The sequence below is a fragment of the Adiantum capillus-veneris genome, chromosome 9 (genome assembly GCF_014529385.1).
Source record: "Adiantum capillus-veneris isolate H3 chromosome 9, ASM1452938v2, whole genome shotgun sequence".
NCBI classification, from domain to species: Eukaryota; Viridiplantae; Streptophyta; class Polypodiopsida; order Polypodiales; family Pteridaceae; genus Adiantum; species Adiantum capillus-veneris.
This window is the reverse complement of record NC_140939.1, coordinates 17,856,702-17,870,803: the sequence shown is the minus strand read 5'-3', so window position 1 is coordinate 17,870,803 and position 14,102 is coordinate 17,856,702. Positions and strand designations below refer to the sequence as shown.

At 41.8% G+C, this 14,102-nt stretch overlaps 1 pseudogene; it reads left to right on the top strand.

The window, feature by feature from the left end:
* Positions 1-3,407: 3,407 nt before the first annotated feature.
* LOC147450177 (uncharacterized) lies at positions 3,408-7,539 on the top strand (annotated as a pseudogene).
* The last annotated feature ends 6,563 nt before the right edge of the window (positions 7,540-14,102 follow it).

Sequence of the window (14,102 nt, the reverse complement as noted above, 5' to 3'; positions counted from 1 at the left end):
TCTCTTTTCTCACCTATGATGGCACCTTCGGTGCTACCGACAAAGTATTGGCCTTCATCCAACAATTTGATGCGGCCTTGGAGACGAGGGCTTCACGGAGTCCTCCAAGCTACACCATGTAGCTATGCACTTCCAAAAATCAGCTCATCAATGATGGGCTAGCCTCTGTGGCAACAGCAAAGCCCCAAAGACATGGAAAAATCTACGAGTTTCCATCATGAAGAAATTCCTTGCAAGTGATGCAAAGGACAAAGTGCTTACCAAATGGTGAAGTTTAAAGCTTCTCTCTCATGAGTCTATCCACAAATATGTGGACAAGTTTGGGATTTACATCTCAAGACTACTATCTTTCAAAAGATATACTTTGCCGTGCAAAAGAAACAATTTTGTGCGAGATTACCCAAAGAGATGGCCGAGTATGTCAACTCTCAACGGCCTAGTTCGATCCAAAGTAATCCACCACACCATGGTTGCTTCGTGCATCAATTTCCAACAAGGGGCTAGACGGAATGTCAAGCCCATGGAAAGTAAAGACAAAAATGATGCCAAGGGGAAAACCAATGCCCAAAATTCTTACAAGGCTATTCCAATAACAACAACAATTGGTCCAAGGAGAAGGGAGTTTACCCGGGGGATTCACCGTGTTTTTTCGTACGGTACCACGTGAGTGTACAATAGGGGGGTTTTTGGATTTTGTACATAAGCGTATACAATAGGGGTAGCCTCTCATTATTTCATATTCATACCGTACACATAAGGGAGGGGGGGGGGGGGGGGGGGTGGTGGTTATATTGGGGCTACATTCAACTATCTGAACCACCTTAAAAACATTAGTAATCCTCTCTCTCTCTCTCTCTCTCTCTCTCTCTCTCTCTCTCTCTCTCTCTCTCTCTCTCTCTCTCTCTCTCTCTCTCTCTCTGCATCGATGAATGCATCGATGAATACTTTCATGGTGTGGTGAAAGTAAGGGAAAACTTGAAATTTTCTCATTTTTTTTGGTCAAAATTAGAAGCTTTTGTCGGTAATTACACTAAAAATTTCCTCATTTTCTTAAAGCCAAGCTCAAACCTCTCTAATTTGTCAAAATTCCCAAAATACCCTTCAAATTTTTAAAATTCCCAAAGTACACATGTATCTATTTTGGTCGGATTGATCAAGCTTTTCTAATTTTTATGTCTTTTTGACAATTGAAATGCATTCTTTAGTGGTTAGCATGTAGTTTGTCACATATTACCTCACAAAACAGGCCACATACGTGTAGTCATCAACAAAATGTCAATCATCTATCTTGCCACACATTGGCTATAGAGAGAGAGAGAGAGAGAGAGAGAGAGAGAGAGAGAGAGAGAGAGAGAGAGAGAGAGAAGAAGAAGAAGAAGAAGAAGAAGAAGAAAAAGAAGAGATTTTTGATGTCGTAGGAAACTATCCCAAGATACCTTAAAGATCTAGCCGACGAGTCGTTGAACTCAAGACCTGTTATGAGAGAGAGAGAGAGAGAGAGAGAGAGAGAGAGAGAGAGAGAGAGAGAGGGGGGGGGGGGGGGGGGGGGGGAGGGGGGGATGGAGAATGTTAAAGCTGGTATTTATTATGCTGGTTCAAATGTAGAAATGACACATCGTGAGAACATAGATTTTCACTCTATATTTGTTTCACCACCTTTCATGGCAACATGATGGTGTTCAAGCATCGTCTACTTGCACTATTTGAACATAGGGGATGCACGAGATCGATCTTTTCTATCACCGCCGTTTGAATATGGGGCCAGCACAAGATTAATCCAAGCATCTCTCAAGTGCACGATGTGAACATAGAGAAGGTCGAAGTCACCTCTAGCCCTTCTATCACCGCCGTTTGAATATGGGGCCAGCACAAGATTAATCCAAGCATCTCTCAAGTGCACGATGTGAACATAGAAAAGGTCGAAGTCACCTCTAGCCCTCTTCTTTCATTGCATCGTGTGAATCCAGTCTACGTCTAGAAATATTGATGCAACAAATTTTTTTTCCCAACTTTTGAGCATTTCCAAATGTTGGTCCTTCGTTGCAGACAATGAAGAGGCTTTGTACGACATAAGAAGATTTAGAAACTTTCTCATGTAGGAAAACGGAGTTCTTTTCAATGTTTTTCATACAATGCATAACATCATGAGCTTTTGCTCGAGAGGCACCGCATACCTAGCTAGGTACGATTGGATGCAGGGGACCCCCGGCCCCTCCACCGGGCCGGCGGTCCCCTGCCCCCAATCATACCTAGCTAGGTATGCGGCACCTCCCTCACAAAAGCTCATGGTGTTGAGGTAAGTCATAATGTGGGAAATATTGTGAGAATTTGTCCAAAACTTCTTGTGCAAGTAGGTAGTACCTAAGGTTGGTAGTAGGAGAGATCTCAACAACAAACCAATAAATTGTGAAGTGGAGCCAGTAGGTGGACGAGTAGGGAGTATTATTTACACACACACACACACACACAGTGTCACAGGCTGCTATTGGGTGGTTAGCGAAGTGGGCACTAGGGTAGAGGGGCCGGTAGTGGATAACCTAAGAGATGGAGTGCCTGCAGGGGCTGCGACTCACCATTTCTAGCATTGAAGGATGCAAACGACAGCTAAAGAGCTACGTAACCTTGAGTTGAGAATAGAGCATCACCGATGAAGCACATATGACATGCACACGAAAAAAAGATCTACGTGTAACAAAAAATGGTATCAGTGGGCCATCGTTGTTGTTTAGAAGACTCAAATGTGGGCTGTCAGTGGGCTCGGGGTGGGAAAGGCCACTTAGGAGTTTAATATTACAATGTATAAGCTTGAAGCTTGGAGGTGAGGGAAATTTGAAATGCAGGGGACAGTGAGGAGTTTAGCTGTTTCGCCAAACGGGGGCAGGTATGGGCGGGATGCAGAGACCGTGCGGGTGCTAGGTTTTCGACCCAAAGAGAGAGAGAGAGAGAGAGAGAGAGAGAGAGAGAGAGAGAGAGAGAGAGAGAGAGAGAGAGAGAGAGAGAGAGAGAGAGAGAGAGAGAGAGAGAGAGAGAGAGAGAGAGAGAGAGAGAGAGAAGCCGATGCAATGTGTAGCAGAGAGGAGCTAAGGGACCCGTGATGGGCGGAACAGGGCCCAGCCCGTGAGGGCGCCGCTGGAGCAGGGGGGTGGTGCGACAGTGGCGGAGCGCTGCTGGGGCTGGAGCTGGAGCTTATGAGAGCAGGGCAGCCCCTCGCCCAGGGGGAGGTCAGCAAAGCGCAGCAAGCTAGAGAGAGAGAGAGAGAGAGAGAGAGAGAGAGAGAGAGAGAGAGAGAGAGAGAGAGAGAGAGAGAGAGAGAGAGAGAGAGAGAGAGAGAGAGAGAGAGGAGAGAGAGAGAGAGAGAGAGAGAGAGAGAGAGAGAGAGAGAGAGAGAGAGCTAGCAGGCTAGAACCATGAAGGTTGCCCTCCTCGCTTTCGCCCTGCTCCTCTCTGTGCTCTGTGCTCTGTGCCGCTAGAGCCAACAACAACATCATATATCCTCGCTTCTCACCCCAGCCACTCCACTCTCAGCAGGCTCTGCAAGGAAACAAGGGTCGCGGCCGCCATCTTCTTAAGGAGTACCATCATTGTTTTCGTCCCGCCCGACTTGGTTCTTGACCCCATTGTCCAGCAGTACTCCTCCGACTCTAACACTGTGTATGATGTTGTAAGCTTCCATGTTCTGCTCGACTACTTCGACATTGCCAAGTTCAAGGCCATCACCAAGGGCACTACATTGAGCACCACTCTCTATCAGACCACTGGCCAAGCGGCTGGCCACGATGGCTTTTTCAACATCGCTGTGAAAGGCAGCACTATTCATATTGCCCGCACAAATGGTGGCATGTCCACTATTGTCCAGAACGAGCTCTACAAGGCCCCCTATAACATTAGCGTTGTCAGCATCAGCACCATCCTTATCCCTAATGGAATTAGCGCACTAGATCCTACCGCTGCTCTTGTCAATTTCATCGAGATCTTGATCCAGGTATCTGTTGCAACCCTTTTGTGCATGCTTGATGTTTGGTATGTGGGTGTAATGTGGAAGGACTTGTGCATGCAAAAATGTTTCACACACCATCCTTTTTGGACGTGATGTGATATTTTGCATTTGCTTGCAAGCATCGGGGTTTACGAGGAATGGCAGGTTAGCATTTGATATGATCTTTTACATTGTTGGACTTTTGGGTAAAAGATTTATGCACCTTTTATGGATGTGTTTGGATGTTTAAGGCTTTATGGATATTAGCATTGCATAGGTGTCGAACGAGGTGCGGAAGTCTGTCCCCCACGAAATGTATGCTCTCATGTCATGTGGGAAGATGGCATGCATGTATGTATGGATGCACATATATGTATGTGCATGTCGATAAAAGGCATGCTTATGATGGTATGCATCATTTAGCTAGAGCATCAGTGCTCCTTCAAACCCTGCCTGTGTTGTGCCATATTAGTCCATTCTTCTCCATGATAGTTGTTAGAGCTATAACTTGTTTTAACCTTGATGCTTCTCATTCGTTTTTCTGCAAAATCACCCCAAGAACTACAACACTTTCTTGAGTCTCATCAAAGCTACGGGCGTGGATTCACTCCTATTGAAGCATGATACTCCACAGCCATTCTTAGTCATTACGATTGAAGTATTGATTATTAGTGGGGACGTAGGAAACTTTTTTTTCTTGCTACGATTGAAGTTTTGCTTTATATGGGTTGTAGGGAATGGGTAAGAAAATTGTATTGCTATAAGCTAATTAGATGGTAAAGCAAAGGAATCAAAAGCAAGACGTTTTCAAAATAGTTATGGCCTTCTTTTTAGCTTTGAGTAAAATGAGGACAAAAACTGGCAGGCTTGATTTCATGGCAAACAAAGAAGAATGGCGGAAGCAGGCGGCCTCGACCTTAGGGCAGTCCGAGTGCGCCTCTGAGCTCTCTCTCGACCTCATGTGAAAATAGACAAAAAATGAGTAAAAGAGGACAATAAGAAAATAATCGAAGTTATTGCTAAAATATCGTTGCACCCAATATTGTAAGCCAGCATACAATCAAGATCGACAATGAAAACACCAAACAAACAACAGAGCAACTCTTGACAATTTAAGATACCGGAGCTTCTCATGGCTAGGTGAGGAAAGCTATGAGGTAGGCAATGCACAAAGTCCACGCGATCAAGGTAGCCCGTGCAAATGAGCTTGCCAAAGGCAGGACCTATCGGTGTCACGTGACACATCCAACCCTATGTGTCCGTGGACAAGCTATAGCATGATTAGGGTTCACTCAGTCCAGTCAATCTAGATTTAGAAGTGATCTAGCACTTTTGTGAGTCTGTTCGTAGACCGTGCATGCCCAGTCACTTAGTATAGATGCATATCCTCTGGTTGCACACAACATGATCATTAGTATTCCCTTCAGAATTCATCAGATTCAATCAGGGGAATTTTCCAGTGCATTTAGCCTATTTTACCTATTTTTGGCATTTTTCACTTATTATTTTTAAGTGACTTTCCAACAAAAGTAGGTAGGGCAATTTTGCTAAGTTAATATATAAGCAAACGTAAGTTAGCACTCAATGGCAGAAGAGGCAGCAGGAGCTCCCCGCTCAACAGACACCTTCTCAGTAGGAACCATCAAGAACTCATCAAGCACCCCCTCAGCACTCACCTAAGCCTAGCGTTTCCATCACCATCAAGACCCCATCCTGCCTTGGCGTTTCCAACAGTTCCAGATCGCAGAAGCTTCCCTTGCATCTAGCGTTTTTACTCCCAAGCATCATTGCTAGCATTCCAGTGGCCTAGCGTTTTTAGATTCCATTAGCCCAGCGTTTTGGTCAACCTCAGCCATAGCGTTTTTGGATTTCAGCAGCAGTTCCAGATTGCCTAGCATTTTGCTAACGATCCCAAATCTGCCAGCGTTTCCTATTTTCAGCCCATTCTAGAGAAGGAAGCTCAGCGTTTTCATCCTTGAAGACAACAACAGATTCAGCCCTAAGTACATGCAGAAGACCCCCATTTTCAGCCCTCGAAAACGCAGCCAAACCAGTCAGTTTCAGCCACCCAAAACAGCCCAAAGATTAGCAGATTTTCAGAAGTTAGAAAACCACAGATTTCAGCCCTAAAGTCGTCATCGTCATCCCTGTCGTCGTCACCAGCATAGTTCCAAGTTGCATCAGTCCATTGCAACCGCATTGTACCACTTTGTGCAATCAAATAGTAGACCACTCTCGCCAGTCTGCTTATAGTATCATTGGTAACATGGAAAAGTGCGCCCATGATTTATATGAAGCTCTTCCCGAATGTTAGGTGCAACGGAATGAATGTTTGAACTTTGCTCAAGATGACTGCTCCATAGTGTGCTCAAGGTTCCTTTTTGTTCTTATGGAAGGGAGAGCCTTCCGTTCTTAATGAGAGAGTGCTATTATCACGAACAAAGTGAGTGGATACTGTGCGTGCAAGTGTATGAGACTGAGAGATAGAGAGAGAAGAGAATACGACACAAGAGACGTAAAACCCTCCTCCGAAGGCCCCACTCTCGTTGGCGAGAGTGGTCTACTTATGATTGCACAAACTAGTACAAATTGAATGCATGTGACTGATGCAAGTCTAGGCTAGGTCGATGTCGATGACGGTGATGGCGAGACCAACCTAAGGGCTGAAATATGCAATCTTTTATATGCTGTCCAAAAACGCTATGGGTTGAAATCTGATGTTGCCGAAAACGCTATGGAAAACGTCGATTTTGCTGGTCTTTAGGGCTGAAAATATGCATCTAATGTAGGGCTGAAAACTGACGATCTTTGGGCTGAATCTGCTACTCTTTTAGGGATGAACCTGAGGCTGCTTCATTGCTGAAAAACGCTGCTATAGATGGCTGAAAACGTTGGTTCGATGAGGGCTGAAAACGCTAACTGATTCTGCTACTGCTAGCGTTAGTGGATGAAAACGCTAATCTTGTGGTCTGGATGGCGATGGGGCTTGATGGGAAAACACCAAGGCTGATGTCTGGCACTGCTTCTTGAGGAAAATGCTAGGAGGCTCTGCTTGGGGTAGAATCGCCTAGAGTTGGGAGTCTTGCTTGAGAAGTTGCCTATTGAGAGATGGAGCTCCTGCTGCCTCTTTTGCCATTTAGTGCTAACTTGGGTTTTCTTTTATATTATCTTACCCAATTTGCCCTACTCAGTTTCCAACAAAAGTCACTTAAATTAATAAGTGAAAATTGTCAAAAATTGGGAAAATAGGCTAAAATCACTGAAAAATTCCCCTGATTGATTCTGATGGATTCTGATGGGAATGCTTATGATCATGCTGTGTGCAACGAGAGGATATGCATTTGCACTAAGTGACTCGTCATGCACGGTCTGTGAACAGACTCACAAACGTGCCAGAACACTTGCTAATCTAGACTGGTTGGACTGACTGAACCCTTGTCGTGCTGTAGCTTGTTAATGGACACATAGAGTTTGATGTGTCACGTGACACCGAAGGTGTTCAGTTGATAAAGCTCAAGGCTTGGCGGCAGAAAGAGACCAGAGTAAGCGTGCCAAAGATATAGATACACAATATGTGTTATCTAAAAAGCTACGAAGGAAGTTACAAATTATGTAGTTGTAGCATTTTCAGATTTCAGCCCGTCTCGTTGTCGTCCTCATCGTCGTTGACATTGTCGGCAAGTCCAAAGCATTGTAGAGATTTGTACAATCAATAGTAGACCGCTCTTACCATCGAGAGTGGGGCCCTTGGAGGAGGGTTTGGCAACTTACTGGTGTCATATCTTCTCTCTCTCAGTCTCATGCACCTTCATTCACAAGTGTTCATCACTTTGTTTGTGTCCATTGCTTTCTCTGACTAAAGGAAACGAAGGCTCTCCCTTCCGTAAGTAAAAGGAACCCTTGAGCATAGTTCGGACCACTCATCTTGAGCAAAGTTCAACATTCATTCCGCTGCACCTTACATGTTGCCACTGAGTAAGAGCATGGATCACTGCCATTAGCACCCCACAAAGGTGCTCTTAGCACTTGTATTAGTCTTCTTTACCTAATAGTATACTCCTCCTCCAACTACCTCTTTGCTTGGGAAGATATCAAGGTACTTATACACAAATATTGCCTTAACTGATTCAAAAGATATGACATAATTAATAAAATTACACAGTCCCTCTCTCAAAATGACAGGCCTGGCTTACACTTTAACCACAATATTCTCATCTCTTTAATAAGCTAGTAGGCCCATTCACAATGGGCCTACTATCGACCCATTGTGTTTGGTGCCTGGGACAAGGCGGGTACACACACACACACACACACACACACACACACACACACACACACAGATTAGTACTTATTTCTCTGTATACTACCTAACATTATGTTCTAAATCACACCCTAGGTTTTATTCACACATATTGGCTTGCTCTATAAAAACACCCCCATATTGCTTTCATTGTTTCTATAAATTTCTACTTAAGCTATAGCTAAACAGTTATTGTTATACAAATACTGCCTATTTTTTGGGCTACACTACTGGAATAAAATCCACCGTGGGATGGTACCTCTAAAGGGTTATAATGGTAAAACCAAAAACATGGGCAATTAATTTGGCAGCAATTTAACGAGGCTTGACTCTCACTCTACAGTTGTGCCACACACACTCTCTCTTCCTTGCCATGCTAGTGGCACGTAGGTTACTTTGTTCTACACAACCGAGCCTCATCAGAGGTGGATGATTTTGTAAAAATGGCACCTTGCCTACTCAAAGCTTGGAATAATGAGGGATACTTCTTGCTACACGTCATGATTACTCGTGATCAACCTTATTCTATTTAAAGAGGTGAGGGTGCATTTCTCCTCTCACTTAGCCTTGTGTGTGTTTGATTTGCATAAACTGAAAGAGAGGACTGTGTGTATTCATTATCTGCTATGTCGTTATGCAGCATGCAGCGCAACCTACATGGGTCGGTTACTGTATATTTTTCTTGGTATTATGGTTATCTCTCCTTGTAAATATAGGTCTAAAGGTGATGTAAGCACCTTTGCTTACATGCATGTAAACCTTTTGGCCTAGCTTGGTAAGGCCCATTGTGTGGGTGGCTAAGTCTAACAACGTATGGCATTAAAAGGTTGACTGGTAAAACACTTGGTATGGTTGATTATGGTTTAATGATCTCGTTACTTTATTTGTTCTGTGTGCTTTGCATAAGCATTTCACCACATTAAAAAACAGGGAACCTAAGTTATTGGGAGTATGGGAAATTAATTGATTGGTTTGCTTCACGACAGTCCTCACAATAAGGAGGTTTTTGCCTAGCTTGTAAAGCATGACTTAGGAGCATCATAAACTGGTGGGGTGTCCTGCCTCGAACGCGTACTGTTCATAATATTTTCCGTTTACCTTTTTGAAATAGGTAGAGACTTATAAGATGATACAAAAACTCAGTTTTCACTGTATTTGATTGTCAATGATAAAGGTTTTTTGCTTTTATAAATTGTCAGTTGTGATTGGGTTTTTTCCATAAAGAGCTCATTAGGGCTATCATCTAAGTTGGATTTTTCTACATGGGTTATGGTTTTTTTGTTGTTTATATGAACGATATTCAGTTGTTCTAACTGATTATCGATGATGCGGTGAGGAGTAAGCATTGTAAAAACTGTCTACTTTACAAAAGTATGTTGTAGCTTTAAGAAATGATCTGATTATCAAGCTTGAACTGGTTATTATTTGGAGGGTTTAGCATTACTTCCTTCCTCTTAGCCCTAAAAACTTGAAGGTCTATTTCGTCGGACACAACTGGTACCTTGGATGCTATATCTTGTTGGCCTAGCTTCGGCTATGTCTGCTCTTGGGCAAACTACACTCTGCCGTGATGTCTTACTGGTCTTAAACCGTGCAAAATTTAAGGTTGGATTGGACACTCTCTGCAAGGTTATTGAAGAATTGGATCTTTTATGCCAACTTGGGTATTGAGACACTTGGATCAAAAGGGGTGGTTTCCTTCTGATCAAAATGATATGTATAATAATACCTATTAAGGTTTTTTTTATAAATGGGGCTATATAGAAACCATATGTATAACTATCTCCTTAAAATTTAAAAATACTCTAAAATTTTGGAGTACATGAGCTCTTTTGGACATTTGTTTTTAGTTAAAAAAGTTGTAAGTTGGACATGGATAACAACTGATATAGTCCATTGATACCTGTAAAACACATCCAAGGCTAACGTATATGTTGTCTTGTTTGAATGCATGCAGGTGAGGACTCTATCTTATCTTGGAATTTTTTCGCTTAAAGAAAATGTCTGTACATGATTACACTTACACCTACTGCTGGGGAAGTACTTCTGATATCAATTTATACTGGAATGAGGCTTCATTCTCATAAGATTTATACAAAGATAATTCTAAGACTGAGTTTTTTTTAAACTTATCATTGCTTTTTCTTTAAAGCCAGCTATCTTTTGACTGTTAAAGTTCAATTATGTCTTATTATTTTAGTAAAAACAGCTACACACACACACACACACACACACACACACACACACACACACACACACACACACACACACCTCTTGAACAAGAGGTCTTGAACACCGAATACATCTTTGAGGTCTCCTAGGATAGTTTCCTACAAGGTTAAAATTCTCTTCTTCCTCTCTCTCTCTCTCTCTCTCTCACACACACACACACACACACACACACACACACACACACACACACACACACACACACACACACACACACACACACACACACACACACACCATCTGCACAAAGTAAAATTGCAAAATCTCGGGTAGATTTCGACCTTGCTTTGAAAAAAATATGTAAATTGTCATGCAGTCCTCTATGTGTGTGTGCGTGTGTGTGTCACACGCCCCCCCTCCTCAACAAAGTGTTTATAAAATACCAAGGTTTGATGCATTTTTAATTAGTTAAAATTGCAAAATCTTGGGTAGATCCTGAACTTGGCTTGTAGAAAACCTGGAAAATTTCATAAGGTTTAGTGTAATCACCGATGAGTTTATGAGAGTTTTAAATGTTCTCACATTTTTTTTCAGTTTAGAAACTTTTTGGTTAATTATGCATCTACACATTTACTTAATTCTCTCTCTCACACACATACACACTCACACAGTCACACTTGTATACGTTTACAGCTGCTTGTTTATAAAAAAAAAACATATTTTTTACATACACGGATCACTATTTACCTTGTGTATTTTTCCTAATTTGAAAACCTAAACTATTGAACTAAGTTGGTAGGGTTTTTTAAGGGGGTAACCCTCCTCCTAATACCTCATGGGTACTCACTCCTTAAAAGATTTTGTAAGGATCGTGGCCTTCATTACCCTAAAAACTCACCCCTGCTGGCTCTCTCTGTCCCCCTTGGTCATACTACAAACATGTAGTAGCCTATACACTTGCTCTTTCTCCCTCTCAACTCCCCATATGCAAGCAGGAGTGGCCATAGAGGCGGCTTAGGAGATTATAGCCAATGAGTAACAGATCGTGGGGCGTCTTCTCACCATTCAGCTAGCCGGATGCGCTATATAAGGTGAGGGTGCTTTGGCCCCTCACTTAGTCTATGGGTGTTTCTTTCTCTCTCTCTGTGTGTATTTCAAAGCAAGGAGAGAGGGTGTTATCAGCGCATATAGAGCTAGAAGAGAACAAGAGGAGGCGCTCACAATGTACAAGAACTTGGGACTTGATGATAAGCTTAATGTTTATTACAATACTTAACACTAGGTTGGTAATGGGACACTTTTATGTCCTGGGACACTTTTATGTCCTGTTAAGTGACCATGTTCCTTGAATTATGTCAAGAGTTCCAAAATGGATTTTGAGGTGCTATCTATCTAGAAAGTTGTCTCATGAGCTGAAAAAAACTCGACATTTTCTTGGAATATCAATTCCATCTTTAACCTTGTCCTTGCACAACATTTCACAACCTAAACTGTGTGAAAAAACGGGTCCTGTTTTTGGTTTTTTTCAACTTTTTGCAACTATACCACTCTAGAATTCATTTTTGTGAGGTCTATAATGCTAGAGAACTATCTTTAGTAGTCCTCAACATGTCCTGATGCTTCTAGGGAGAAATAAATATTAAAGTTGTAAGTTATGACCAAATTACAAAAATTGTCAAATCCTGTTTTTTAGCCAATTTTAACCCTTCTATGATTTTTTTGGTGGATTTCATGATATCCAAATGCATTTTTTATTTTCTATGTCGCATATTGTAACATAAAGCTAATATTCCTTGAGTTTTGGGGCACCTAATACCCTATTTTGCATAGTATACAACGATGGTTGATTTTTTCAATTATATAAGAAAACTAAACATTCTAGTATATCAAGTATAGCTTTTTCAATATTGTTAGTTTCTTGTGACAACTACATGCATTTTGTAGGTAGTAACCATATCTAGTCATAAGGATCAAATTTCGCTAGATATTGAATAGTTTCTATGGGATTCTACAACTCATAATGTTGAACCCAGTTTTTTCATGTTTGCTGTATTTAGCACTTCATCTTTGTCCCCAAGATTCCCCTTGGTAAGATATGTATTATTCTTTTGACATGCTCCATGGCTCCTTATGAACATTAAGGACAATAGGGAACTAAGAAAACATGCATATATTATTTGTATTGAGAGTGGCTATAGAAACTTTGATGATAGGTTTGCAGAATGGTAAAAATTCAACTTTTTTGTACCTATTTATTTTGGAAAAACAAAAAATAGTGAGTGAGAAGCAATCATATGTTCTGATCACCAACCCATTGAAGTTAACTAGGGAATTTCAAGTCCTACAAAAATCCCTAATCTTATTTTTATGCAACAAAACGTAAGAAATTACTGTTTTGATGAAAATGCACTTGTCCATCAACTTTGGAGGCTTGGTGTGACCAAAAGATGAGAAATTTTACAAGTTTCTTATTTTTTCCATGTGTAGTAGGCCTTGAACTATAACCTCATGAAAGGATTTTACAAAATGAGTGGATCTACTATGGTTTTGGAGGTTTTTTTCAAAACCCTGAAAGGACTCTTTTATGTCCTGTTAGGTTACCAACCTAATGTTAATACTTTATTAAGAGAGCTAGATACAAGACTTGGATTACATGACTTGAGTACAAGACAAGGCTTGATTGCAAGGAAAAGACTTTAACATAAGACAAGAACTAGAAGAGGGCTTTCCTCATAGGAGCCTCACAACTGGTGTTGGCAAGACTGAGGGGCTTGTGGCCCAAGACCCCTATTTATACTAGTGCTTGAGGAGGTTAGGACTTTCTAGGTTCTTCTTGAGGAGGTTAGAATCTTCTAGAACTTTCTTGATCCTTCTAGTTCTTCTTGAACCTTCTGGATCCTTCTTCAACTTTCTAGAGCTTTCCAAAAACTTCTAGGTTCTTTCGGAATCTTCTCCAAGCTTCTAGAAACTTCTTGATCCTTCTAGTTCTTCTAGATTTTTCTAGATCCTTCTTCAGATTTCTAGAGCTTTCCAGAAACTTCTAGATTCTTCTGGAATCTTCTCCATGCTTCTAGAAACTTCTAGAATCTCCTTGATACTTTTAGAACTTCTAAAATCTTCTAGATCCTTCTAGATTCTTCTAGAGCCTTCTAGCGATGATGTAGGCAATGACATTGGCGATGATGCAGGCAGCGACTGACTCTCAAGCATCCATGACATTACCCCCTCCTCTCGCGATGAGTTCCACGAGGAGCAGTGGTGTTCCTTGAGTTGGGCTTCCATGGATGTTGTTGATGGAACTCTTGGACTTTCAGAGATGCATGTTGTAGATTGTGTGATGGTTCCCAGGTTCGTTCACTAACATCATAGCTTTTCCAATGCACCAATTACTATAACCTGCCATGAAAAACTCGAGAATCTAGGACTTTCTCGACCTCGTATTCGTCATGTCCTTGAATCTCGACCGGAGGAGGTAGTTGTAGGGCTCTTCCTAGGATCTTAGATGTGTGACAAGGTACTAGGACTGAGACATGAAAGATCGGATGGATTTTCATGGATGAGGGCAATCGGAGTCGATAGGTGACTGGATTGACTTGACGGATAATTTTAAACGGGCCAAGCCTTCGATAATCAAGCTTTTGACAGGGACGAGATGAA